Source organism: Pteropus alecto, unplaced genomic scaffold (genome assembly GCF_000325575.1).
Source record: "Pteropus alecto unplaced genomic scaffold, ASM32557v1 scaffold71, whole genome shotgun sequence".
NCBI classification, from domain to species: domain Eukaryota; kingdom Metazoa; phylum Chordata; class Mammalia; order Chiroptera; family Pteropodidae; genus Pteropus; species Pteropus alecto.
In genome coordinates, this window is record NW_006433024.1 from 10,246,506 (window position 1) to 10,270,801 (window position 24,296).

Below are 24,296 nucleotides of genomic sequence, written 5' to 3' on the forward strand. Positions count from 1 at the left end.
GGAAACATTTACAGTCTGCCCATAGGTACAGGTACAGAACTCATTCCTTTATGTGGCCTTGCCTTTCTGGGCCTCAGTTCTCTGATCTATAAAATGAGGATAATAATAGCTCCAATCTAATTGGATCGTTGTGAGGATTAAATGAGTTAATACATCTAAAGTGCTTGGTACGTATCAACTGCATTCTCGGTACATAGTCAATAAATTCTAGTTGTTCTATGAAATGGCAGAAATTGACTGAACATTTACTGTGTCCATGTGCCATGCTGGGACAGGGATACGGAGGTGAATAAGGGTAAGGCAGTTTGTAGAAGCCCCTCATGAAAATGGTGGTACTTGCCCTTGAACTCTGATATGTGTGATCAGAGCTAATAAAACGAGAGAACAGTTAATTCTCGAAGAGAGGGGGGCTTTCAAGGATGAGTAGATGTTGGCGGAGTTGATGGTAACATTTCAGGCAGAAGAAAAAAAGTAAAAAGTTCTTTGTGGCCAGAGCACAGGATGCTGAAGGAAGGAGTACCCTGAACTCTTCCTGTCCTGGGGCTCCCCCAGACCCTCCCCACAGAGTACTCTACCCTCTTGTCTCTCCCCTGAAGGGTCCTCTGCTTCTCCTACTGAGTCATAAGGTCCTGATTTATCCTTGTTTCCCTCTTGCCTGTTACAATGCCCAGCATAGGGTAGGCGTTTATTAAATTTTCAGCCTTCTTTCACTCCTACTTCCTTAGTTAGGCTGACTCTGTTAGATGTTAGAATAATTATCTCATTCAAATAATCTACAGTAAATTGTGAATGACTGCTTTATGTGGGGAATATATTTGCATTTTGAAAGAAGGAGTTGCTGATACTAGTGAATCTTTAACTTAGCACAATATATAGGGTAGATAATTTTGACCTAGGATGTCTTTCTCCAACCTTGTACGCATCATCAACTTGTAGTCCCATTTGATACAGGTGCATAGTACATTTGTTCACTCATTCGTTCAATATATCTTGAGTGCCTCAGCTTTCTGATGTTACATAATAAATGAAAACAAGCCTCCATTACCATGGGACTTAGGAGCTAGCCCAGTGCTTTCCAAACTTTACTGTACATGTGAATCACTTGAAGATCCTGTTAACATGCAGATGCTGATTCAGTAGGTCTGGGAAAAGCTTGGGGTTCTGCATTTCTAACAAGCTGATGCTCATGCTGTTGGTTCATTGACTCCACTTTGAGTAGCAAGTGACAATAAATAAATGTAGGTTGGATGGTGATAATAAAATTATCTTACTTCAGTGGGTTTAAAAGAGAAAGGAAGAAGAGAAATCAGACAGTAAAAAATCAACTCTTGTAAAGTCTTTTCTATAAAGGAAAGAAGAGTAATAGGATAGGTGGGTCAAAAGAGGGTTAAGATGGGATATAATTACTTTATGTTTCTCATTTTTTTTTTAACATTAAAGATGTACATCAAGATTGTTTGATTTGGTGGGGTTTTTTTCCCCCAAATATAGGCAATCCAATAAAATACATTTGGACTTTTTACCCTCAATATTAATTATTAATGTTTTAAGATATTTGCAAGATGTCCCAAACCTTGCCCCTACTTCCTTCTTCATCCTACACAAGAAGTAAAGAAGAACGTTTTGGGAACAGGAACCAGTACTTTTAATATTGACATCAAACAGAAGTCAACTATCCCCTCCCTGCCCCACATCCTTCCTTAAAACTGCATATCACTATTGAAACTTGAAGATACTGACATTCTGATGATAACCAGAGGATTTCTCAGAAGTTTGCTTATCTCAAGTCTTAAATTACTAGAATATGATCTGGGAATATGCAAAACGAATGTGCACGCTTCCTTTTTGTCATTTTCATTGACCTTCAAACCCATATTGTGGTTTTTTCTTTTTCTTTCTTTCTTTCTTTCTTTCTTTCTTTCTTTCTTTCTTTCTTTCTTTCTTTCTTTCTTTCTTTCTTTCTTTTTCTTTCTTTTTCTTTTTTTTAAAAAAACAAACAACAACTCTACTCTTCTCTAGACAAAAATGAATGGTTGGAATGACCCTAAAACATTTTCGTTGCTTGACAACATATTACCAGGGATTTCTAAACACACAGAAGGACACATTATTCTAGATCACGGGATGGCTGCCTTGGTTGGCGACTGTCTTTGGGGACTCCGGGACCAAAGGAGCAGTTAGCAATCTGGGTGTTGTAAATGTCAGTTACTGTAGCTGGTGGGAAAGTGGCAAAGGAGTTATATTTATTTGGCGGTGTTTATCAGGCACCTGGCACATGCCAACCAAACTCTTCCCTAGATACTGGATGTTTAGTGGAGAACAAGTCCACTGCATGAAGCAGCATGTAGCGCAGGACACGAAACCCTTACGCAGTGGGTAGAACGGCAGGGTGGTCCAGTACCTCTGTGAATTAGGTCAGGTGGAGGATGTGGCAAGACAGAAAGTACCTGCCTCGTCCAAAGAGGCAGTCACCAGTCAGCTGCAGCCTGCGAGGGAGTGAAGCTCAGGGTACCAATAATACTGTAATAAGTATGTATGGTGCCAGGTGGGTACTAGACTTGTTGGGGGATCACTTCATAAATTATATAAATGTCTAACCACTATTCCGTAGACCTGAAACTTATCTAAAATAGTATCGAATGTCAACTGGAATTGAGAAAAAAAGAAAAGACGGGGGTCTTTATTTAAAATCTTGTTTTCAAATGTCACCAACCAATTCAGATTTTTGAAAGGTCACGCTTTACAGAGAGAACACACCCATGAACCACCAACTTTTTTCTTTTTTAAAGTGAAGTTTATCAAAGTGTAATTTACATACAGTGAAATTCACGCTTTTTAGGTGTACTGCATGATGAGTTTTGACAGAAGGGTAAGTCATGGATCTACGACCACAATCCAGATGTAGAACATTTCTGTCACCTCCTGCCCCTTTGCAATCATTCTCCTCGCCCACATACCCACTCCCTGACAAGCACCAGTCTATTCTCTGTCCCTATAATTTTGCCTTTAACCAAGGATCATATAAATGGAAGCATATAGTGTGTGACATTTTGTGTCCACCTTTTTTTGTTTAGCATAATGCTCTTGAGAATTATACATTTTATTGCACATATTTATCTCTAAGCCTGTCCTTTTTATTGTATTGTATTCATTACAACACAGTTTGCTTATTCATTCACTACCAGTTGATAGACATTTGAGTTGTTTTCAGTGTTAGCATAAAAGTCTTTGTGTGGGGTTGTTTTCATTGTTTTGGGTAAATACCAAGGAGTGGGAATGCTGAATCATATGTTAGGTATGTCTTTCACCTTTTAAAAACTACCAATTTTTTTTTCCAAGGTGACTGTACAATTTTGCATTCCCATTAGCAATATGTGAGAGTCCTAGTTGCTCCTGTGTATCCCACTGGCACTTGGTTTTGTCAGTTTTTCAAAAAATTGGTTTCAGGTATGCCAATAATTTTTAGTGATGACTTGTAATTTTAATTTGCATTTTTTTAATTACTAATGATGTTATTGTTGCATCTTTTCATCTTCTTGTTTGCCATCTATAGCTCTACTTTGACATGTCTGTTAAAATCTTTTGCCCATTTAAAAAACTAGATGGTTTGTTTTCTTATTAGTGAGTTTTGAGCTTTTAAAAATATATATATTCTGGATAAAGTCCTTTATCAGATATGCTTTTTTGCAGATATTTTTCTCCTAGTCTGTGGCTTGCCTTTTAATTTTATTAACAGTGTTTTCCAAAGAATAGAAGTTTTAAATTTTAACTCTAGTTTATCAGCTTTTAAATATAAGGTTTGTGTTTTTTGCATCCTACAATAGATATATTCACCTATCCCAAGGTCACAAACATCTATGATTCCTTCTAGAAGTTTTATAGTTTTATTTTTACTTTTAGGCCTGTGGTCCATTTAATGTTAGTTTTTGTATATGGTACAGGGTAAGAGTTGAGGTTAGTGTTGTTTGCATGTGGATGTTTAATTGTTCCAGCATAATTTATTGAAAAGACTATCCTTGCTCCATTGAAGTGGTACCAAATACGTGTAGGTTTATTTCTGGACTCGTCTATTTCACTGATCTATACTTCTTTCCTTATGCCAGTGCAGCACTGCGCTGATATCTCTAGCTCAGTTTCTTATCCTTGGCACTGTTGACCTTTGGGGCTGGATAATTCTTTGTTGTTGCGGACTTTCCTGTGCATGGTAGGATGTTTAGCAGCATTTCTGGCCTCTGCCCAGTGGATGCTAGTAGCTACACCCCTCCCCAGGTGAGACAACCAAAATGTCTCTAGACCTTTCTAAAAGTCCCCTTGGGGATAAAATTGCCCCAGTTGAGTTCCACTGGTCTAGCTTTATAGTAAGTCTTGAAATCAGGTAGTGTGAATCTTTTTTTTTTTCTTTTTCAAAATCTTTTTGGATATTCTAGATGTTATGCTTTTCCATATAGATCTTAGTATCTTGTCAATCTCTATAAAAAAAACTTGCTGGAATTTTGTTTAGGATTTCATTGAATCTAGATCAATTGGAGAAGATTGATATCTTTACAATATTGAATTTTTTTGATCCATGAACATATCTTTCTCCATTTATTTAGCTATTATTTCCTTTCTTTCATCAATATTTTATAGTTTTTAGCATATGAATTTTATATACATGTATTTCATGTTTTTCAATGCTTTGGTAAATACTACTTTAAAATTTTCTTTGATAGTATAGAGAAATATGATTGTTAAAATATTAATCTTATTTCATGTGACTTCTAAACTCACTTTAATTCTAATAGCTTTTTGTAGAATCTTTGGGATTTTTCTAAATAGAAAATCATGTTATCTATGAATAGACAGTTTTATTTCAAATCTGTATACTTTTTTTTTTCTTTTTCTTGCCTTATTGCACTGGCTGGAACTTCAAGTACATTGTTGAATAGGAATGGGGACAGTAGACATCCTTGCCTTGATATTAGTTTTTTGGAAAAATATTTAGTCTTTCGCTTTTAAGTATGATGTTAGCTATAGTTTTGTTTTTGTTTTTGTAGAGGCTCTTTATCAGTTTGAGGAAGTTCTCTTCTATATCTAGTTTGCTGTGACTTTTTATCATGAATAGGTACTGAAGTTTATCAAATGTTTTCTCTCTTGAAATAATCACAAGGTTTTCCTTTTTTTAGCCTGTAAAAAGACATTAGTTGATTTTAGAATGTTGAACCAACCTTGTATTCCTGGGATAAACTCCAGCTTAATCATGATGTATGTTCCAGCTGGGTGTGATTTTTTAAATCTTTTTGTTAGGAATTTTTAAAGTCTTATGTTTATGAAGGATATTGGTCTATAGCTTTGTTTTTCTGAACTGTTTTGTCAGGTTTTGGAATAATGGTAATGCTTGTCTAAAAAAATAGTAGGGAAGTATTCTTCTGTTTCATGGAAGTGTTTGTATACAATTAGTATTATTTCTCCCTTTAGGCCTATGGTCTTGCAGATGAGATCGAAGTTTGCTTAATGGTTTCTTTAGCAAAATAAAAAGTATCAGGTACCTCTACATTTTCTCATTCTCGGGGCTTCCAGTGAATATTTCATAGACATTAGGACAGAGGTTTGGTTCAGGTCTAGGAGAATGGCCAGGGGAGAGGAAGTTGAGTTGAATGCATTCAGGCGACAGGTCACCCCACTTCACTTTTCAGTGTCTTAGTTTTCTCATCTGTGAATAAAATCCTCAAGATATTCCCTTCTTTTCCCACTCCCATGGTTGTGTGTTTATGAGCTCTAAGCAGGTGTTTTGATGGGTTAGACCAACTGCCTTTCTTACCTCTACCTACATTGATGGGTAAGTCCAGTCAAGGACTCTCACTGTGAAAAGGAAATAGTTTTTCCATATTTTGCTGTCATGGTTCCAACTGGAAGCCCAGATCAATAATGGCTTATCTTTAATCTTCATTGGCTTTTAAAAGATTGTAGAAGTAATATATACTGTATTAAAATCAAATAATACACGGTATATGCAGTAAAATGTAAAAGGCCCCGCTGACTCCATTGCTGTTTCCTAGAGTTGTGCCGTCAGGCAGGTATGATGGATCCTTCTAGATCTTTTTTCATACAAATATTTATAGTCATATCTTTACTAAGTTTTCTTTTTTTTTAAGAGGTAAAGGGTACAATATTTAGTACCTTGCTTTTTTCACTTAGCACTATATGGTAACCCTCTTTCCATGCTAAATAAATTCTGTCATAAGAGAATCTTAACTTCTCCCTGAAATACAGAAAAACCTTACCTTTAAAAGAAAACAGTTTTAATACCACCGATGGAATTCAGACCTATAGAGTTAAAATATATCCTTAGACCATTCCACCTCTTTGCTCTCCTTCTTGGCTTCCTTTCCTGGAAAATACTCCCACAGATGTTGAAGGAAGATCATGGACCCTTTTAAACACCAACTAGAATGGGGATAAATACTGTGTATAAACCAACTAATATAGATATAAATAAGGCCAAGTAGCTGCCTTAAGCATTTAGCCCAAGGTCATTGCTGCACCTGCCATCTGTCCACTCAGGCGAGACTTTGCCTAATGCATCCTAACCACGAGAGGGAATTTGATTTTGATTTTGATTTATATATGTTCAATCTATTCTTAGCTTGAAATAAAATCTCCTGACGTCAGAAACACAAAATCGCTTTGGTATTTATGCAGTACCAGTAAATGGGAAGGTCTCGAATATTTCGAACTTTACTCTTTTGATACGCAATGTGGAATTAAGTGCCAGGACTCCCAGACCAACCGCTCTACCTCTGTTCCTGCTACTGAATGCTGCTCCTGTCACTTGTCTATTTCCCAAATGTCAAGAATGAACCAAGGAAGGCTGAAAACTGTGAAGTCTGAGAAGAAAATGTGTTGAAATTAATAGTGCAGCTTTTAAGTCCTTGTTGAAAAGAGCTGAGCAAAAATATCTCTAAACCTACAGACTTCAGTATCAAATAATGAGTCTTTGTTTGGAAAAGAATAAGAGAATCTGGATTATGAGCATCATTTTGAATATAATTAAATTGGATGGAAGTGTATTAAAAATCAGCACCATAGAGTTGTCTTTCACAGTTTCCTGTTATCATCTTATTAATATTGGAAGTATCGTCCTACAGAAGCTAAACTTTTTTTTTTTTTTCAGTGAGATGGAGAATTTCTTGTTTAGACCAGCAATAAAAATGACATTTTAAACAAGTGTTTTTTCATTGTTATGGCTAATGAAATATATTTACTTTTCCCTACCAGCATGCTTGTCCCGAGTTTGGTCTTCACAGTTGTTGAAGTTTTCACTCTCTTTTCTTATTTGAATCTCAATTCATTCCTAAGAGAGCGTTGAGGAAATAATTTGCTAAAGGTCACACAGGAGTCTAGGAATTTTTACATTATTCTGTAATTCAGGGGACAGATTACCTAGCTACTCAACTAAAACTAGCTCAAGTATGGGGCCCCAGGTCACAGGGGAATCTCATGTGACATATTTATTATAGGAATGAAATATAACTGGGCCATGTGGACACTATAATTAATTGATAGAAATCATAGCTAATATTTCTGAGCATTTACTACTTGTGTCAGCTCATTTGATTTTTGCAACAACCCTATGAAGTGGGTTCTTTTATGACCCCCATGTTTCACATGAGGAAACTGAGGTACACAGTAGCTTAACAATAACTCATTCAATGTCACGTGGTACAGGGTCAGAGGTGGAATTTGAACCCAGGCAGTTTGATTCCGCAGCCCTCAACCTGATTCAACAGTAAGAGGCTGGGGTTACTGGCTTTGCATCTCATGGACCCGGTGGCCTCTTGCCTCTCTCTTCCAGCAGGCTGGGTCCATCATTCTGCTTCTTTCTGCAGACTGGCTTTCTCTGCCTACCTGTAACTTCTTGGTTCCCCCATAACTAAATGTTGCATGGGGCTTTTGCTTATTGTGGTGCTCACTGCAGCCAGAGTTGTTAAGACTTTTCAGTTTAAGTGTCCACCATCCAGTTCTATGTCTGTCCCAGTTCTCTATTTCCCAGAAAGGAAGATCAGGCTGCCATAGTCTGGCCAATGGTGTGAGGAGTCTTTTCTTCATCTGATCAGCAGAGACCCAAGGAGAAGGGGCATGTGATACAAAACGACTTTCTAGGCTGACCCTTCCTTCAGCCACGGCCTTAAGGAGAGGGCAGTTTTAAATGAGATGGTGTGGGTAGGGCAAGCTTCCCCAAATTTGTCTCCTCCCTCATAGCAGTGAAAAACAGTTTTATGTGCTGGTAAGCTGTCTCTATGAAAAAAACACTAATGGCAAGAGGTCTGGTTTATAGTGTTGGCCAATTTCCATGGTATAAACACTGCCACCATGGCTGATTTCAAGCTACCATTGTGACAATAGAGCTGGAAAGAGATGTGTGCTGTTGGCTCTATCCTATGGACTAGATGCAAGGCAGCGGACACAGTAAGTGCAGGATGTCTTCAAGGAGTTTGAAGTTTAGGCTTAATAGGCCAACCAGCTAGGTTTATAATTATGTAAAAGGGAGCAAGATTTCAAGAGGGAGAGGGTAGAAGTTAGATTTGGGACACGCAGCCTAAAATGCTTGAGGTATGTCGTCCCAAGTGTACCATCTACTAGGCACACAGAAATGCTTTCTAAAATAATGTAGTTTCTCTTGCCTGTGGGGTCTCACTTGTGATCTCATTTTCTTGGCGGTGGGGCTCTGTCTTCTTGTCTGGCTGAAAGGTATAATTTTTCTTTGCTTCTAGATGTTAGTACCTCCTCCTCATTTGGTGTTGTCACTTATTCCACCTTATAGATCTAGAGATGTGAAGTCCACCTGGCGGCCTGTTCGACCTCTTTCACTTGAACACACACTATTAGTCTTGATTGGAGGCTTTTATTTATGATCACAAGGCCACCCTCGGTTCATGTAATTATGCTAAAAGCCGAGACAGTCTCACGATTACCACCTCTGTCAGCTTGTCAGATCCCTTCACAGATCTCAAGGCCCATCTGGTTGGCTCTTTTCCCTTGCACATCTGGAAAGGGGACTGGGAGTCTTGGCTTCAGTGTATTACTCAATTCTGCCAACATTCCCCATTTTTCCGCCCGATGTGACTATGTCACTAACCCTGGCCAGCTTTCACGAAGGGTGGTGCTGGCCACTGGAGGGGGGAGTGTTGACAGTGTAGATCTCTCCTTAGAGATGGAGTTCCAACTGTCCTACTGATGAAAGGTCAGTGTCATTACCTATAAAAATAGCACAATTAATTTATTCTTTTAATTTCCCTGGGGATGTAGCAATAGAAAAATTTTACAAGATTCTTCTTTTTTGTTTCATTGGAGATTCGTCCTAGTTTGTGGATATGTTGACTTCCGAATAAGAGGACTAACATTTATGAAACAGCTACTGTTGTGTTAGTTATTGGATCGAGAGTTTTGTGTAATCCCCATGATAACACTGTGAGGTAGTTCTTGTCTGTTTTGCTTGGAAGAAGGTAAGACGAGAGAACATTTATGAAACTGACTTGCCTAAGGGCACATAGCTTGTGAGTGGTGACGATGGGATTTGAAACCAGATTTGACTACAAAGTAAATATATTTCCATCTATATTGTGTAGGTCTCCCCCCCATTTATTAAATTTTCTGACATACAGAAAAGTTGACAGTACTATACAGTGAATAGCCATATACCTACCACCTAGATGGTACAATGAACATTTTGTTATATTTGTTTTGTCATCTATCTGTTCCTCTGTCCATCCATCAATTCTTCTTATTTTTGTTGCATTCAAAGTAAGTTGCAGACATCATCAGTACACTTCACCCCTGAACTCTTCAGCATACAACCATTCATTAGAGCTCAATATTTGTTTATGGTTCTTTTTTTTTTTCGAAGTAAATTTTTTACAGAGAAATACAGAAATTCTAAGTATATATTCTCAAGTTTTGACAAACGCATATACCTGTGTAACCCAAATCCCTGTCAAGACTTAAAACATGACCATTGTGCCAGAAAGTAAGTTTCTTCTAGAGATTCTCTCCCGATATCCCTCTCCCTACTTGCCCCCACCCCTCCCTATCCTCCAGGCATCACAGTTTGATTTTTTTCCACCATGGTTTAGTTTTTATACCATGAAGTCTTAAATAATTATGCTTGTTGTTTTAAAATAGACTTTTCATTATATGTGTTAATTCAGACAATTTACTGAGCACCTGGTATGTGGCAGGCACTGTGCTGCGTGCAGTGGGTGTAGTGGCAAGGAATCACATTGACACCTGTGCGAGGGAGAAACATTAGTCAGCTCCTCATAGGAATAAGTATATCATTACCAATGAAGATTAGTGATGAAAGGGACGCCTGGGGTGCTGAGGGGAGCTTGAGGAGGAGAATGGTTAGGAAAGGCTTTCATGAGGAAGTGACATTTGAGCCAACATCAGAAGAATGAATAGGAGATAACCAGGCTGGAATCTGGGGCAAAGGGAGAATTGTGAACTGTCCTCTGTGGTGGAAACGAGTGTGGTTTCTTCCAGAACTAGGGAGAAGTCAGATGTGCTTGGTGGTCAGGAATCAAGAGGAACGTGAGTGATAGCCTAGGCAGAAGAGGTAGCAGGGGCCAGGTCACACAGGAGACAGGCTGTGGTCCCTAGCCTTCATCCTAAGAACGATGGGAAGCCATTGCATGGTTTTAAGTCAAAGAGTGACCTTGCCATTCAATCATCCAACCATTTGAGTTGGAGGAAGAGAAGACATGGACTGTATGTTCTAGAATCATAGCTAAAATTAAATATTATTAGCATGAAGTTTCCAGATTTTAGGAGAACTCGTTTGCATTATGAATCCTATACAGATCTTCAGATTCCTTATGATTTTGCTACCTCACCTGTCTGCCTGCCTGGGCAATATAGTTACTAAATAAAGATCCTCTGTACCTCCAGCTCTTGCCTGCTCTTTCCTCACATTCTCTCTGCCTCCATTTTATTTCTCTTTTCATCCTTAATTAACCCCACTTCCACCACCCTCTCCTCCCTGAAGGGGATCCTGCTAGAGTCATCAGTGAGAACTCGATTGCTTGATCTTGGGGTGGTTGTCTAATCTCCTTGCTGTCATTTTAGAAACCCTCCCACAATAGCCTCATCTAAACTCCTAGATTTAACAATCACTGATGTAAGGATGGTGCAAAAAACTCCTGCCTCTCTCCTGAAGATGGGACTCATATACTCAACTCCTTATTGGCTATCTCTACCCATAGCTACTGACAACTCAGCATTTCTCCCTCCAACTTAACTCATCTTCACTGAGTCTTGTTCCCCATTCTGTATTTTCTTTTTCAGTGAGTGTGACCACCACCCATTTGTTGGAGACAGAAATGTAAGAATCGTTTTAGATCGTTTTCTTTTTCTCCTTCCCTTTGTCTAGTTCACCACGCAATCTTGTTAATTGTATTTCTGAGCACTCTTACTATTTTGTCCCTTTTCTATCTCTGCTCCCTTATTCCAGACCCTCCCTCTTTCTGTTCTGTGTTCTTGTCAAAGCCACACCTTGTAATTGACCACCCTGCCTCTAGTCTTGGTCACCTTCTACCCAATCTCATCCTTTAGCCACAGATTTTTATAAAACATAAACCTACCCAAACCCTTCAGTGGCTTCCATAACTCAGTTTAATTCTTCCGCTTAGCAATCTGGGTTCTTTATGAATGAATCACCTCTACCTCACACCTGCCATCACAGCCATATTGGCAGTTCCTCAAAAGCCCCCTTACATTTTATTCTTTCTGCTTGGGAAGCTACCTTCCTCACCCTGTCTACTTGCTTAGCATCTGTACTTTCTTCAAAGCTCAGTTCAAGTATTGTCTCCTTCGAGTAGCCTTTCTTGGCACCCACTCTGCCCGGCACTCCAGGAGTTGGGTGCTGTCCTCTCTGTTTCTACCCTCTGTATTATCTGCAGTGGCCTAGTGCTCTGTTACCTCCATCAGACTGTGAACTTCTTAGAGCAGTGGTTCTCCAAAGGTTACCCCAGGTACACAGGGATCATGAAACTCTTCTGCAACATCTATGATCCATGTGTAAGAACTATTTTAATTATAACCGAGGACACATATTGTTACTCTGATGTCTTTTAGAAAAAAACTGAGCTAAGTGGCTAGTGAGACAACTTGCTCAGAGCAAGAGGGAAGAATATACTGTAAAGTCAAAGCAGCACTAGGGGACAACTGAGATACTGCTTCTTGAGCACAGTAGACAGTGGACAGTGTCTTCAGGGCAGGAAGCAGTGCTACTTAAACTGCTAAAAGGTAGGATAATTGTGGAATCAGTTTAAGTTCTATGGTATGAAAGTGTGCAGACAACCCCTAAAGTTTGAGAGACCCTATCTTAAAGGCTAAGATCATATCTTGTTTGCTTTAGCACAGGGTCTTACAAATACATAATAGATATGAGACGATTGTGGTATGTATAAAGGAAGGGAGAGAATTTCTTGGTATGTTCTGACCATATTTATAAAATCCTGTCATTTTATAATGACAGTGAATATTTATGCATAGCATAGCACTAGCGAATGGAGTTCAGGGATCACAACCCAGAGGAGTGACTTCTGCCCACAGATGTGTTTTCAAAAATTAGACACTTGTCAAACAAAAATGAAAATCATTTAAAGATCAGGAGCTTTTCCATAAAAATCAGAATTTTTGGGTTCTCTTGAAACAATCAAAAGATTGACCACATTGGTCCACTTCAGTCATATATTGGCTGGGACGGGTTTACTGTGGTAACAATCCAACCCCCAATTCTGTAATGGCTCAAAGCAGTAAGATTTTATTGCTCACTTGCATAAAGACCGAATGGGTATTCCTGATTGGCGGTAAGCTCCCTGCCAAGTGGTGATTCAGGGACCCAGGAACCTTCTTTTGTAGTTATCCTATCTTTAGTCTGTGACTTCCAAGGCTGCTGTGCTTTTCTGCATCCAGCAGTTGGGGAAAAAGAAAGGAGAATAGGTCTGAAAGGACAGTGCATCAGTCTGCCCACATTCCATGGATTAATGTGGTGCCATCACTTGACCACACCTACTTTCAGAAAGTCTGAGGAATGTGGAGTGGGCCTGAAAGCAGAGAGAACAGGCAGCTGGTATCTGATGCTTGGCCCTTTGAGGCATTTAAATTTGCAATCCATGGTTTAACAGCATCAGGTATTGGGGATAAAGAAACTTGAGTTCAGATCTCTGTACTGTGAGCTCCAGTCACCCAGGGACTTAATCTCTTTTGGTTACTGCTGTGTACTCCATGCTTGACACACGATGGGTGTTCAACAAGCCTTTTTGATTATATGGATAAATTCCCTTCTGCCCTGGGCAATGATAATAGCTACCATTTACTTAATGCTTATTATGTCATTAATTCTGCTAGTAGTTTGGGCGATGTCTCAGGAAAAATGTGCTAAGATTTGGACAGTGATGGGGGCCATGAGATTGAAAGAAGGGTAAATGTGAAAAATGTTTTCTTTTTCTTTTTTCTCCCATTTTCAGTATTTTTCTGGAACTCCCTTCCATCTATATATTCATGCAAAAATTTAATACATTTTCTTATTGGATGACTGCTAGGGTAAAAAAACAAATAGTTGTTTTCAATCTCTAGAATTTTGGGAGACAACTGGTTGCCACTTAAAGTAAGATTTTCCTTCCTGTGTGTAACAAATTCGATTATATTGTGATCAGTTGTACTTCAATTGACTTGTAATTTGTTCTCTTTGATTGTCAGAAAAGTTAGTGTCACTTTTTAAAGTCATATGACATTTATCAGTACACAACGTACACAACATGGAGAGCAGAAGGTCTGATGGTTTTCCTACTGTTTGAGATTTTGTTTGTGGTATATTTGAAGCAATTTTTTTTTATTGTTGAGACTCTGATTTATTTGGGGGTAGATTTGAGGCTAACTGGAAGGAATTGATTGTACATTTTTCTTTCCCCATAGGAATACAAGTAAAATCTTTCATACCTTGTTATCCTTGACACAATATCTTTGCTGGTTGTTATGGGACCATACAGCCCAAAGACCTCACCTAGAGCAATTTAAGGTGTTAGCACAGCATCTAGGCAACAGGAAAGGTAATACTTCTTCTGCATTTTTGCATGAAATACCCTATTCCATGACCATCAGGCCATGTAATTTCTTGAAAGGGGCTGCTCATGGGGCAGTAGCTTAGCTACAAGTTCCTCTGTTTCTCCCAGACTTTACTTCAATGCCTTTTGCCAGATGGAAGAATATACTAAAAATAGAGATGTATAAACACATAGCCAAAAGAAATAGATCATTAACATATTTACAGAAGTATTGTGAGAGGAAAGAATTAATGTGGGTTGTGCTGGTAGAATTTCTGATGAGTTGAGTTTATCTGAGGAAAGAATTCAAATGAGTGTTACAAGAAGTTTGACTCGAATGACTTCGAGTCCCAGTGGGTAACTCGGACAAAGCTGACAAAACCAAACGCAGGTAAGTGAGGGAGAGTGAAGGAGACTCAGTTAACCTCACTCATTCTCTTTGCTCTGTTTAAGTTTTCAATAGAACTCACTTTCTTTTTCCTTTCTTTCTTTTAAAAGTTTCAAGTACTGTAATGAATTAATGTGTGTTTTAGGCCTTACCCCTTTTCCTAATTTTCACCATAATTTCTTTAAAAAGTAGAACATTTTTCTCCTACTTAAAAATATATCACAAGACAAATCAATAACAGTAAAGGAAACTTTTCAAAGGAGGAAAAATTACTCACAGATTCCCCACATTAGTGCCTCAACCATACAGATTTTCATCTGGTGGGAACACTGAACTTCCAATTTGGTGGTTAGCTATTATATAGTAGTATCAGCAATGCCCTCATCCTCCCTATACCGGTGTTACTGGTCCAAACCACTTTTTACCAGTCTGTGGCAAGATAAGTAAAGAGACGAAAAGCGTAGAAACTATAGCAGTTAGACATTGTGGGACATCCAGGTGTGTGTGATTTTGTCCCACAGAACAGGAATTAGACCAGTTTGAGTGTGATTGAACCCATACGGTGAGTCACAGATGGCATGAGCTGTAGAATCATGAATTGGTAGGTGATAGATTGAGGGATAATAACAAACAAACAAATATGCAAACAAACCAACCGCTAGTTCTTCGCCATGGATAGTGCCCTACAACTGCTGCTATTGTGTTATCATTTTTCCATTCATTAAGTTAGGAAAAAAACAAATCAATCTAATGCAACCATTTTTAGGATTGGCCTTCTCTTCATACTTTTTTTTGTGTACCTTTTACAAATATGATTGTAATCATAATCCATCATGGTTTCTGAATTTTTAGATTCAGGTTCCTAGTTGACATACTATGGGCAATGTTTGTATATCATCTATAGTCTGAGTTAAAGATTTAGTAATCAGTTATACCTCCTAATTGTCTCTTCTTTTAGGAAATTTTCTGCTTCTTCAACTCCAGTTAGTGTTTATAATATCCTAAGATACTTTTTGAGGGGGGAAGTGAGGAAGAACTCTTCTTTTCTATTCTAAATTTTGTTGGTTTATTGTCATGAAGCCAACGAAGAACTGCTAGAAAATAATTAAAACATCTCAGGATTCTATTCTCATTAGGCCCAAGAATTACAGAAGATGCAGTTTTTATCCTCTGTTAGTATTTTCTGTTTAGGTGAGATAAAATTCTCACAAGTCACCAAGCTTACCTGGTGGCTGAGACTCCAGGTGGCGAGCTGGCCATCTGGTGAAATGGACATTACCTCCTACAAATAGGCATCTCCCATGGTGGAATGCCATCCAGAGGGCCATCGTTCCGAATCCCCCAGCTCTATCCACTGCCCCCTGGCCATCTGTTCTCTCCGACCCCAAGGTTTATTTTGGCTTTGCATGCTGACAGATGAGACCTCTTCTGAGTCACCTGTGCTCACCTTGGTCTTATTATTAAGCCTTGGAAATAGTTCCAGATCGTACTCATTCAATTTTTGTGAATTCAGAATGACAAAGATAAAGAACGAAGGAGAATGTGGCCATGTTTTGGTCACAGGCTGTGGCACTCCTGTTCCTCTTTGTTATGGCTTACCTTGCCTGTGGGCTCAGCTTTCTGGTTGATAGCATCATAACGTCAGCTCTTGCTGCAAAGAGCTCGCCTTGCTCATGCTGACAGGAGACTGACTTCTGATTCTTCGTATTAGTTGCTTATCTCAAGCCATCATTAATAAGGATGTTTAATAATCTGTTCTGAATTTATAATAGAAAAATAATTTCTAATAGTTTGACATAATGTCATATATTTCAACAATAATTTTGACAGTCTTGTTAGTTTTTGGTCTTTCAGGTACAGCACATCTTCAAGAGTCAGTGATACTTGCAAATATGTAGAAATCAACCAATCAAATACTTACTGAACATATATAACAAGTTAAGTAAGGCCAGTGCTAGGCGAGGTTTCCAAAGTGGTACCAATAGTGCTTTTAAGGAAAATATACAAGGACACGATTGCATGAAAATAGCTAATCGAATATAGAAGGTGAAACATCCAGGTGCAAAATAAGTGGTACAGAGAATAACTGTTAAAAGGCTTCATTTCATTTTTATTCCTCATGGACTGGGCTGTCAAATTAAGCATCTGCTTTTCTCTGGGTTCCAGTCAGAATGGACTGGTGGGTCCCTAATGTTAAGAATCTGTCTGAAAGGGCAGTGATTGCTGCTTGTCTGTGATCATGGCCTAAATGGTGCTAGAGGTCCACTGGGAACTCTTGGATTGTTGATTTTTATCAGTGCAGATCTTAGAGAATCAGGTGCCAGCAACAGAATCTTTAAAAGTGAAGTTGGCATTTTCCTTTTGAAATAATTCTTACCGTAACACATAATGGAAATTATGGAATAAAATTATCTTTAAACCATTCTTAGCTAAATTGCCTGAAACTGTAAAATATCTTCACTGAACAGCTCTGTGTCAGGTAAGTTATAGTGAAAGTCATAGTTTCCACTTATTTTGTTAGCCCTTACTATGTTCCTGACACTGTGTTGGGGGCCTGATGTGCTTACTGTGGCATTTAACCTTCACAGTCACTCTATGAGATGTGGCCATAATTATTCCCATTTTACAGATGGGGAAGCTGTGGCTTAGAGAAGTGATGTAACTTGCCCAGAACCATACAGCATAATGATGTTGGATCTCTCCCTTTGAACCCAAGGCCTGTGCTCTGTCCACTGCTATGCTAAATACTCTCCACGATTGTACCTGTTCCTTCTCTGCCCAGCGAGCCACACCCCAAGCCTGAGGATGAGATAAAGCAGTTTTATCTGTTAGGCACATATCGTATGCTTTCTAGAAGCCTTTTACATCTGTCGTTTCCACAGTATGATCTGGCCACAAAGTGGGTATGAGCATGGATTTGGCCATGAGGATATCTGCATTTGTGTCTCCTCATTTCAGATTTCAGATACACGCTAAATGGTATTTATTTCCAAGCTCTTATTATTGGGGGTAATGACAGTGGAATAGATTGTGTTTTGACCCCCATAGTGTTTAAAATTCAAGTACCCTGGCAAGACTTCTCAAACATTTTCTGGGATTCTTCACAATTCACACATACAGATTGAGTTTGTTGTGGTTTTGGTCTTGTTTCAGCCATTTAAAAACACATAGGAGTGAGTCGCACTGTGGCCGCATCTTAATAAAATTTAGATGCTCTGGGGTATGTTTCTGAATTTGCCCTTTGAGCTTGGTGAGTTATGAATTTGTCTCGGGGACTCGTCATTTTCCCTGCCCTCGGTGACCACTGCATTTCTTATGCTGGCATATTGGAAGTAATGTTTCGGTTTGCAGCTATCTTTTATGGAATTCACATAAATTTACACCAGAGAACTAGATTTGAGATGGATGTTGAGAATTTCTTGCATCTACATACTCAGTTTAAAAATTTCCAGTAGGTTTCTAATTCATTCATCGAGTCAACAGTAATTATTGAGTGCCTCCTGTGTGTCAAGCGCTGCGCTCTCCTTGACCTGAAGACTCACCATTACTCTTGTCCAGCCTGTTTCTCAGCTAAATAGGATTAAGGAATAAAATTGCCCTTTAAAACATCTTCTGGCTTTGAGTCTCATATTCTTCTAACAGCTAACGAGGGATAAAGAGAGCGAATATCATAAATCCCATTTTCTAGATGAGTAACTTCAGGCACACAGAGATTAAATGGCTTATTCGCGGTCACTCAGCTGGTTATTGAAGGAGTCAGACCTGGAGCCTGAGTGTTGTGTGTCCTTGTCCACCATACCCTGGCTGGAGCAGTGCCCCTGCGCATCACTGGAAGGCAAAAGGGGAGAATAGACTGTAAGTGGAAGAGGACGGAGTTACGGGTGAATGCGCATGGTATTTTGGGTTCTGCAGTGAGGATGCTTATTTTCTGGCATTCCCTGGAGTGTGGGTGGGAAGCCGTTTTGCATTTTTCTGCTTTTCCCCACAACCTTTATTCTTTCACTCTCATACAATGCCTCCTCTTCCATTGAAAGTCCTGCCTTCCCCCTTCTTGTCGCTGTCACCTTCTGATTTTACAAGCACCTGGCTTCTCATTTATTGAGGACTTGACACTGCTCACAATCTTCCATGCCACGTCCATCAGTGCAAGCCACATCGGGATCCATGTGGATGACCCACCCTCTTCTTACCCCAGCCTCAAAGCTTCTTGACTGCTTAATTGGAACCATTTTTATTTTCACCTTGTTTCTGCCACTGTTCCCCAATGGCCACAGCCTGGACCACCCTCAGGAGCTTGCACCCCCCCGCTGAACTCTCAGACTTTAGTATTGTATTCTGTCTACAACCTCTTATCATTCCGGTGCTCTCTCCCTTATTCCCACTTTACCTACTTTTTGGCCTCTCTGAGGTTTCAACCCCCTCTGCTTCTGACTTTCATCTTAGTCCATGTGTCCCATCATGCTTCTGTTTCCTTTCTGTCCAGCCCAGGCCCCGTGCCTGTCTCAGCCCCTTGTGTTTCTCCACCTGCATCCCCTCAGCCTTGGGATAGTCCAGCCATTCACTGTCTACTTCAACCCGCAGGCTGCAGAATGTATAACAATACAACTGGTATTCTGGTGTCCTTATGATTCTTGTTTCCAGCATCTCTGTGGTCAACTGGTCCAACAATGCGCCTCTCCACGGAGTTTTCAATACCACTTGCCGTCCCTTCATGGATTCCTCATCAGTGCCACTTTCCATTTTCCCGAATGGCTTTTTTAAATGCCCATGGCTCTCCTTGAGCCTTCTAACCTGCTTCTGGCCTTCCAGTCCACCTTCTCAGTCGACGACTTTTCAAATGATGACTTTTCAAACGATGACTTCTATAGCACCTTCTTCATCTGTTCACCCTTGAAGTGCGGGTGTGCCCCAAGATTCTGTCTTAGCCTTCATGTCTTCTAGCTTCATCGACATCTAGGTGTAGATGAATCACAATAATCCACCTTTAGCAGAGCTTCTGCTGCACTCCATCACTGTTCTTCTCTCCTACGGACACTTCCACTTCCAGTCAGCTGCTCTCTAGTCAGCATGCACTCAGCTGTCTGTCTCCCAGCCTGATCGCCTCGCCTGGCCCTCTTCTGTATGCTCAGTCTTGGTGAATGGAGCCTCTGTTTGCTTGGCCACACAAGTCAGAAACCAGAGTCTTCCTAGACTCCTTCCTCTCTTTCAGTTAGCACATCTAACTGGCCCTGTCAGTTCTGGCTCCTTTTATTTCCTGTGTCTAATGCCTCTTTCTACAACCTTTACCAGGACTCCGTGATTTCTCATTTAGATGATTTCTGTAGCCTCCTTTCTGGTCTCTTTCCTCCTTCCCACCCCAGTCCGCCCTCCATAGGTCCTTCTAAATCATGAAAGAAATCATATGTCCTTCCGCACCCTAGGCTGAAAACTGTATCCAGCCCATGGATATCTTTTATTTGACTCATTGTGTTATCCTGCACCATGTTGAAAAACAATTTTCTTTGGGCTTTACTTTCCTGTATTAAAAATCAGTCTATGACCATGCTACCCTGAACAAGCCCGATCCCGTCTGATCTTGGAAGCTAAGCAGGGTCAGGCCTGGTTAGTACTTGGATGGAAGACCACCTAGGAAGATCAGGTGCTGTAGGCATAAAAAATAAAATCAAAAAAATAAGGGATTGTAAGCTGACAAGTTCCTTGCAATCTGTGAGGTCAACCAAAAAAAAAAAAAAACAAGATCAGAAAATTTCACATAAGATCTTTAGATTTCTGGGTTGTCTTAAAAAACTAGAAGTCTTGCATCGCCTCTCCCCCCAGGAAGCAGCTAGCTGGACAGAGGGACAGCTATGCCCCTTAGATGGGGTGTGTCCTCTCCAGGTAGTCACAGACTCTACCTTTCCAGGCATGCTTCACTCGTTTATGCCACCCACCTGGCTCCTGCAGCATTGAGTTGGTGACCTTTGGTTTGTGACATGAAGTTGGGCCTCCACTAGTTGCAGGGGCCCCACTGCAGTCCTTGTACCCTGTGCCCACCAAGCTTAATTTCTTGGAGTACCTCAGACTCAGCATTCTGTTCACACCTCTGTCTTGGTGCATGTCCCTCTTCTGGTTAAAACTCACATGAGAGGCAATAGTCTTTTCTGAGGATCTTGGCAACCAAGCAAGATGGCAATTTCATCCTTAATCATTTCGATCAGGGGTCTGTGAACCCCTAGAGTAGTCTTTTTCTACATGATTTTTATGGCAATGCACAATAAGAACTGTATTTTACATTTTGATCCAACACACATACACGAGTACGCATACACACCACAACTTAAAAAAAAAGTGTCAGAAGGTAATACTTCCCATTACCTCTCTTCTTTCTTCCTTCCTTCCCTTTTCCTCTTTTTTTTGTTTTCATTTTCCATCCTTCTTTCTACCTTTCTTCCTTTTCCTTACAAGCTGGTCATGACCCACTAAATTGACTTCATGATCCATTAATGGGTCACAATCCATTCTTTGAAAAACACTGCCCTGGTGGGAGGTATCTATCAATCCTTAGAATTATATGCTTAAATTCAGTGTATACCATACCTGTGCTTCTCCGAGAGAAAGGAATTTCCTTACCATTCAGCTTTCCAAGGGGCTTGATGAAAACATATTTCAAAACCACTGATGTAGATATCTTATTTTCATTGAGATTTGACATCACCAGTTTCATGCACCAAGCACTGAAATTAGCGATAATTATTTTGAATATAGGCCCTTTGTGTCAGCTCCTGTACTGTTTGTTGTTAAATGAAGTTAATATTTGCAGACTCTTAGGGAGGTTGAATTGGATCCTTTAAATCTCGTATACACATGGGAAAGTGAAAAGCTGGGCGAGGCATCATAAAAAGGATTTACTTGGTGAAGGAGGTTTAATAAAACCTTTATTTAAAGTCAGATAAAATAACAACCCAGGGAAATTCTTTTCTTTTGGTTTATATCAAATCATTTATTCAACAACTGCCCTTGGTAATAGGAATGAAGAGACTGATGGTGAACGGAATAAATATTCTTGCCCTCACGGGTCTTTCAATCCAGAAAAAAAGAATGAGAAATAAAAATAGCATTGATTATAAACAGAATAAATATCATAAATGCATTGATGCCAAAATAGATAATAGAAAAACTTAGGTTTGTAGAAAGGGTTGTGTTGGAAGATAAAAGAAGTGACAAGATGGCCAAAATTATTTCGAGCTACGAAATTATTAAGCAGTGGTTTTGAGTAACAAGAGAATTCACATGAAACTGCCATAATAAATTAACAGAATTTCCAGATTAAATACCCTCTGGTAATGTCTTTCCTGTTATTACCCTACACGTTTGGTTTTTGAAAGAACCAAAAGCTGCTTGAGGAATAGTATTTCCTCCATGTTCTTGGTATCATTAGCCCTGTTTTTAGAAGAAGGCTCTATGTCAATAGGCCTATGGACCTGGCCTGCTGTAAGGGAGGTTAATGGTTTCTCCAAGTAGAAAGATTTATTATTACCTTGTGTACCACTCCTTTGAGTGATTCAGCAGTTGGAGCAAAACTAATTCAGTCAGAGAATGAAAAACGATCATTATGATGAGTCTTCCTTTTTTACTTTTGTAACACAATTACAATTTTATTATATACATATATATTTGTGTGTGTTTGGGTATAAGAAAACCATGTTACTCCCTCCCTCCCCCAACCACCAAAGGCTGGCATGCAGAGAAAGGGGGAAAACATAATCCAGAATCCCAGGACCTCAAAACACCTGCTGTTCGTGTTTCTGTTAGTAACTGGTGTTGCTTTAATTTGCTGGGCTCCCTTTCAGAATGGCTGGGAGGGGAGGGGGCTCCTGCGGGCTCCCACTTACGGTTCACACGTGCACAGGCCATATGGCCACATGGATGTGCTGTGCAGGGGAGGAGTGGCTGCCGGACCCCTCGGCTTTCCATTTGCTGTCTCTGTTTTCAAATGAACTTGGTCCAAATCGTATGACCTCGTATGTCTCATAGACAGGTGGACATAGATGGGGGGCTGGAGCATAAGCTCACCCTTGCTGATGCTGTGTTGTAATCTGGCAGAGAGCAAAGCTCCCCAGGGCCCTGAAATTCTGGGAGGCCTGACCTCTGCTGTCCGCCCTCACCCCACGCCCGTACTGAAGGGATTACCTCTCACTGCGTCCTCCTTCACAAGTCTGATGGAAGGATCAGGGCGTCTTCCGGGACGCTGTTAACTTTGCCGCTGCTCCTCTGGATTCTTTTTTTTTGGCAACTCTTTAGTTACCCTTCGCTTTCATATACCCAGGTGTCAGGTGAGGTCTTCTTGCCCCTCGAGCCCTACTTAAATGGGCTCGACCCCCCTGTTACCAGCTGGTGGAATTATAATGCAAATGCCTCAACAGCTTATGTTCTTACTCTCACTTCTGCCTTTGAGTTTCTGCTTCCACAAAATGACCCAGTTTACTTAGGGGCTTTTTATCCTTGTTCTCCGCATGTCCATCTAGATAATGTGGAGTTCAGTATTTTTTCTTAATTTCTTAAAGTAACCCACCTGAACTCAGCATTTACAATTACACAGAAGGCTATTTTTTTTTATTTTTATTTTTATTTTTCAAGTTACATCCCCAGAACTTTAATTTTTGACCGCCTTCAGCCATTTTGCCCACTTCCCCTCACCCCAAGCCATGACTGTGGCACTTACCAATCTGTTCTCTGTTTCTATGGGTTTGTTTTTTTAAGATTCTACATATAATTGGGATCATTCAGTATTTGTGTTTTTCTGTCTGACTTATTTCACTTAGCATAATGCCTTCAAGGTCTATTTGTGTTGTCACAAATGGTGGGATTTCCTTCTTTTTTATGGCTGAATTTCCTTCTTTTTTATGGCTGAATAATCTGTTGTGCTGTGTGTGTTGTGTGTGTGTATACATATTCTTTATCCATTGATGGACACTTAGGTTGTTTCTTTTTCTTGGCTACTGTAAATAAAGCTACAGTGAACACGGGGCTGCACATATCTCTTCGAGACAGTGATTTTGTTTCCTTTGGATGTATACCCAGAAGTGGAGTTGCTAGATCATGTGGTAGTTTTATTTTTTATCTTTCCCCCCGCCCTTTAATTCCAATTCCCCCATTTCTACCCCTGACCTATGGATGTTGCTGTTTCCTCTTAAGAGCTGGATCTCTTCTCCCACACGCTCCCTGTGTGGACCCAGGGCCTTGAACCTCTGGCACACTCGGGGGGCCTGGCGCACCCGGGGGGCCTGGCGCACCCGGGGCCTGGCATGTGGCTCCATCTGGGGGATGGACCCAGGACCTTCTGCGTGTAAAGCAGATGTGCTAACTACTACACTATGGAGCCACTCCTTAGTTTTATTTTTAATTTTTTGAGGCACCCGAATACTCTTTGCCATAGTGGTTATACCAATTTACATTTCCATCAACAGTACAAAAGAATTTTTTTTTTTTTTTCAAATATCTTAGCCAACACTTATTATTTCTCGTCTTTTTGCTGATGGTCATTCTATGAGGTGATATCTCATTGTAGTGTTGATTTTCCTTTCCATAATGATTAGTCTTGAGCACCTTTTCATGTACCTCTTGGCCATTTGTATGTCTCCTTCGGAAAAAGAAAACATTTATTCAGTTCCTCTGCCCATTTTTTAAACGAATTGTTTGTTTTTTTGCTGTTTGGTTGTATGAGTTTGTATATTTTGAATTACATCAGATATATGATTTGCAAATATTTTCTCCCTTCCATAGGTTGTCTTTTCGTTTTGTTTAATGGTTTCCTTTGCTGGGCAGAAGCTTTTTTAGTTTGATAT

At 39.9% G+C, this 24,296-nt stretch overlaps 1 protein-coding gene and 1 pseudogene across 3 annotated transcripts in view; both read left to right on the forward strand.

The window, feature by feature from the left end:
* Window positions 1–24,296, forward strand: part of KIAA1549L (KIAA1549 like) — a 231,813-nt gene that overhangs the window by 2,828 nt on the left and 204,689 nt on the right. The gene's annotated exons all lie outside the window — the stretch shown is intronic.
* Window positions 20,004–20,122, forward strand: LOC112476747 (annotated as a pseudogene).